The sequence below is a fragment of the Trachinotus anak genome, unplaced genomic scaffold, assembly GCF_046630095.1.
Source record: "Trachinotus anak isolate AG129_WGS33_773 ecotype Australia unplaced genomic scaffold, CSIRO_AGI_Tana_v1 ptg000011l, whole genome shotgun sequence".
Classification (NCBI taxonomy): Eukaryota; Metazoa; Chordata; class Actinopteri; order Carangiformes; family Carangidae; genus Trachinotus; species Trachinotus anak.
The window spans coordinates 16,026,158-16,031,524 of record NW_027273862.1 but is presented as its reverse complement, the minus strand read 5'-3'; the positions used below and the strand labels follow the sequence as shown (position 1 = coordinate 16,031,524).

Genomic DNA, 5,367 nt, shown 5'->3' with positions numbered 1-5,367 from the left:
ATGTGTCTGTCTGTGTATGCATGTGTGTGTGCTGATCATATTCCGGGGAATCCTCAGACAATCCAGGAGGTCCTTTCCATCATGTGCCAAGCAGAGGCAACTGCTGCAGCTAATTAAAAGAATGCAACACTTAAGCAGCTACTGTCATATGTATCATCTCCCATAATTAGTTTACCACGGTTCTTTAACAGAGGATGGGCTGGGGCAGGCCCAGACTTTGCGGTTTGGGCCAGTGTCTGGGCATCTGGGTCTAGGGTAGGTGCCAGAGAGGGAGGGGGACAGACGAAGCCACACACCCCAGAGGGGTGAGGTTGACTCAGTGTCACAGAGGCTTCCTGGCCTTATGGCTGACAGATGTTAGACTGGTTCAACAAGAGTTGTGATTCTGGAAAAAGTTATACCACACTGTGTAACACACTGCAATTATCTTCTCTACGTAAAGAAACATTTCATACATCATCATTCAACAAGACATAAGCAAAAGCCCCTCCCTGGATGAAAAAGCCTGTGATAAACCATGCCACTGGAATCTGCTATCTCGTTGTATGGCAGCAAAGTGTTCCAGTGTTTGAGTGAGCTGGCCTGTCTGTTGCTTTGTGGTTGGTGTGCTGCTGCTAATGTTGCTAATGATGCCCACAATGGAGTAACAAAGACTGGAGAGGAGTCCTTTCATTTACAGTAAGCTTCAAAGTGAGTGTCTACAGGGATGCAAGGATGAGAGCCAAGACTCCTCCCGGTTCCCCTGTGACAGTACAACAGGGACACTCTGTGGATAGGTGTCCCTCTGCACATTGCCAGGCTATGAGTCTCCCAGTATTTGCACATGCTGTGTGTTTGTGTGTGTGAATGTGAAATAGGGGCAAGGTTTCTGAGGTGACACATTTCCCACAGTGGGCATGCACCAGCAGGGAAACAGTGAGGAGAAGGAGTGTTTCTTGCTAAGAGAGAGGGGTGCAATGGGAAATGCAATGTAAGCAGATCATTAAATGTGGATTGCCTGCAGTTTGCTAATTTATGCTAATTAATTTCTTGGCTGATGTGAAAGGAGAGGGAGCAGGTGCCACTGCTTGGCCAGCAGTCAACACTGAGCAGCAAAAAAGGTTAAACTGCTGCACTCTGCTTTGGTGGTCTGGAAAGTTTAGCAGCGTAAGCCAGGGAGGGCTGTGGTGTACCAAGCAACAATGACAAAGAAATGCAGACTATGCCAGCCCTCTTCCTGGCAAGGCGGGCGGACAGACAGCCAATCAGGTCCACGCTGGCTCTCTTGTAGGCGAATGGCATGGCATGCTGGCCCTCTCGTCGCCCCGCCTCCCCTCCCTGCTGCACCGCAGCTGCCCAGAATGATTTTATAAACATTTTGCCAGTGGATCAATACCTGTATTGATCAACCATTGTGAGAGTGATCCGTCTAAAACCCAGAGCAGCCTAGAGCTCAGAGATGGGAGGAGCGAAAGAGAGGGGCTGCAGAGAGGATGGAGAAAGAGAGAGAGTCTGCAGCCACAGTGAAAGGGAGAAGAGGTACAAGGGAAGAGAAGGGAATCTGAGAGAGAAGCAGACGGAGAGCTGAAGGCAGGTGGGGAGGCAGGTTTCGGACAACGCTGCCAGGCCACTGGGATTGGGGAGAAACCTATGGTAATTGCTTTCTCATTACGGGAGGGAGGGTTAGAGCGACTAATGATTACTGCGTTAAGTATGCGGGTAAGTGACAGATGGATAAATAGTGCAAAGAAATGTGTATGCAAGTGATTCCCTCACCTGAGATTGCTAATACCTGCAGTAGTTTGGCCTGCTATGTAGCACTTTCAGGTACATTGTTGCATGTGCATAAGTGTGCATGACTGCATGACATTCAAAGGGACTAAGTATGTAGGGAGGTGGGGGATGTGGGTGATGGGCAATGTTCTTCACAGAAAAAAAATATCCTGCTTTATTTATTACTGATTACTGTGTTTTGATTTTTTTATTGTTTTATCTAGAAAAAAAATGGAATGTCAAATATGCAGTTTGCCTTGGTGACATCGTGGGACAGAGAAGGCCCAGCACATACTGCGCTCATGAGTTCAGCTATTACGGTAAAGTCAAAACTGGAAAATCAAAGTACTTGTGGAATGGAAAAGCCTGCATAGTGGATACAAACATCCATGGAGGAAGCAACAGGAACATCTATGATCAAGGCAAAGTTGAATGTATAATCAACACTGATGTCAAACTCAAAGATGAAAATGGCTGCGAGAAGGTAGTGTAAACAAATACAGATTATTGCTATTTTGCACTGGTGTGGATATAGCTAATTTGGGATATTTTTGACAATTCACTGGACTGGATTTAATTTTCATTATATCTCGAGTTTTGTTGGAATTTTACTGAACAGAGGACCACCTGATGATGACTGGACCACTCAACACCAGCAATGAATGTTCGATTCAAGGCCCCAAGCAGTGCTGCACTGGAGGAGGAGTCAAGGGGCTTTTGGGATCATCCCCCAGTACTAAAGGGAAATCAAGTTTCCATTGATTGAATTTAAATGTGACTTCCTTGTACATAATCATAGATTTGTGGGAAGATTAATCCCCCCAACAAACTGTGGGGAAAGACCTTGATGCTCTTGAACTCACTCTGTACTTGAGCTCTGATGTGGGAACACTCAACAAAAAAAGCCTCTACTTTACAGGTTTGCTGTTCTGTGAACGTGAAGTAGAAATAAAAGAATGAACATTCTGTATCAAGGACAAGAGGCATCAACATGCAATTTTACTAATAAACTTAAAAAGAAATTAAATATTATTGTGTGGTGCACAATGCAAATCTCTCTAAGTGTGTGGCAGTACTTATCCATGGCTGTATCCAAGTTCAACACTGCATACTAACAAGAACGCACTGTATATGTCTGATAGTATAGTGTTTGGACAGTCAGTAAACAAGGAATTAATCACAGGAAATGATACAACATGGTTGCCAACAGACTTCAATTTAAGAGTCATTTTGTTATTCTACTTCCATTTTCAAATTAGGACAATACAAGTACTCAAAATGTTTACCAAATATTTAATGAATTTTTGTGTTGTTTGCTTTTCAACCCAAAAGCTGTCTCACCACACTCAAAAAAATCAAGCAAGTTTCACAAGTATCATATATGAATGTATGCTGTTTCAGTGTACTGAATTTTAAAACTGGCCATACACTAGATGAATGATGCTGGTATTAGGACACAGCTCTGCAGAGTCAGTGCGTCAACTGTACTTTAGACCAACTTGTAGGACAACTTCTGTGTAGGTACAGAACAAGTAATGGTAACCATGGAGACTCAGTTGTTTAAGTGAGGAGAAGAAAATAAAGAACTACAAGGTTGCTTGCATCAAAGTTGTTCAGTGTATACAATACACATATTATGTGTTCAGTGCATCAACAGGAAACATTTTTTTTTCTCCTTATCACGGACGGGTAAACTACAATGAGTTCAGCAGTTGCGGAATGCTTTTCTTCAGTTCAAGGGTGAACAGAGTTGCATAGACAGGAGAAAAACGTGAGAAAAGCAAATGGTCAGCGGTCTGACATGGATTAATATGAACAAATAACTGATCATCTTGGGATCCAAATATAAATGGAATGCAGAGTTATTAAGCAAACAAAAACTATTACATTTATTAAAGAAAAACATCTATACTCTTACTATGCAGATAGAGTAAGTAGCATGCAGTTAGCAGGGATTCAGACAGTCCTGCATTAAAGCAATGCAGCCAGCTGCACTGGTAGAGGTGTGTTAAGGTACTACTGAAACAACACGATACAATCCAGGGAGTCCAGTTGGATTGACAGGTTTGAGTTTCGTTGAGTTTTTTTGGCAGACAACTCTGCACTGTTTTATTGCTAGTGTTGTTGTGTCAAAAAAACATGTAAACTGTGAAAGGACTAAGAGGCAAAAAAAATGTCATCTCTTTGCTTCTTTATTTCACATTAATGTAGCACTGATGTAGCTGCACTACTTGGAATACCTGCTCTGCGCCCTAAATCAGTTTGTGCTATAAACGAACCAAGCTGAGGTTCTGAAAATTAAGCCAATGGTTCACAGTGTAAAACAGCACAGAGACTAAATATTGCTGTCAGTCTTCTCAGCCATGTTCTCATTTGTTTTCAGTATAGTATAATGATATCTTGATTTAATTGTGATATTCATTTACAGACACAAAATTGCTACATATAGCACCTTTAGAGAAAGAGAGAGATAGAGAAAGAGAGCTTCATCCACTTTACAAGCAGATTGCCTCTATAATGTTTTCCTTTTTCAATTCATTTTTCCAGAATTTTTGTTTATAGTCAGTGTGTCTGATTAATAAATAAAAATGTATATCAAAAATAGGCCAATTGTTTTTGCCTATTAGGACAAATAACCAAATGGCAATCCAGTTTTTAATAAACTTGCAATGGCTTTTACCCGTATTGGTGCCTTCCTATTGTCTATGTCAGCATAATTTCAGGAAGATAAACATCCTTCAGTTTCATAACCTTACACACAGATTAAATTCATGTGTCATCAAAGCGACACTGAGACACTGAATCATTTTCTTGTTTCCTTTCATCCCTTTTGTTTGATTCCTTCTCTCAAAAACAAACCCTTGGATGAGTGCCAAACAATAAATTAGGATCTTCATTAGACACATCAAATCTAAATTACTATTCAATTAACAGGCCAGTCAACCTGAACTAATCAACCAATTAGGCTGTGGGTGTTCACAGAAAAGCTAACAAAAGCACATGAGTCCCCTGGGAGAGCTGTAAAACACTGCAGATGAGTGACAGTACAAATGAGAGGCTACTGGTTTAGGAGGGAAAAGGGAGGATCAGAAAGTGGCAGAGGAGAAACGTGACACTGAGATCCCTTCGCCATTCATCCCTGTAAGTTTTGGGGAAATGAAACTTCAAGTTATAGAAAATAATCAAAACTGACCTAGGGATAAATGAAAAGAAAAAAAAAGCGTGTTTCTGACCAATACTTTTATGCAGATAAGTTATGACCCGAATTAAGACATATTGCTCTGATTATAACTTATATTGTGTTAAAGTAAACAGCTCCTAAACTTCAAATCAACTAAAGAAATTGTCCTACATCAGGTAAAGTCTTGCTTTAACATACTTTGCTATGGAGTAAAATGTAAGTTTTACATTATGCAGATCAGACAGGATATGATGTCTGCACTGAGTTTCTCTGTAGGGGCACATTTACCAACTCTGAATGAAGACTAGTTTTTTGACAAATACTGTTGGCAAAGTACAGTGAATTGGTTGAATTTCCCTCTGTCACTCATGGAGCTCATCTTTGGTGTGTGCAGTGGCAGAGTGGAAGGCTTTGATAGTGTGGCTGTGTTGAAC

General features: G+C 41.2%; 1 long non-coding RNA gene across 1 annotated transcript; it reads left to right on the top strand.

Annotated features, from left to right (window-relative positions):
* Nucleotides 1–1,349: 1,349 nt before the first annotated feature.
* LOC139627890 (uncharacterized) lies at nucleotides 1,350–4,437 on the top strand. The gene is made up of 2 exons (XR_011692639.1): nucleotides 1,350–1,632; nucleotides 1,977–4,437. It is a non-coding gene; the product is annotated as an uncharacterized lncRNA (long non-coding RNA).
* The last annotated feature ends 930 nt before the right edge of the window (nucleotides 4,438–5,367 follow it).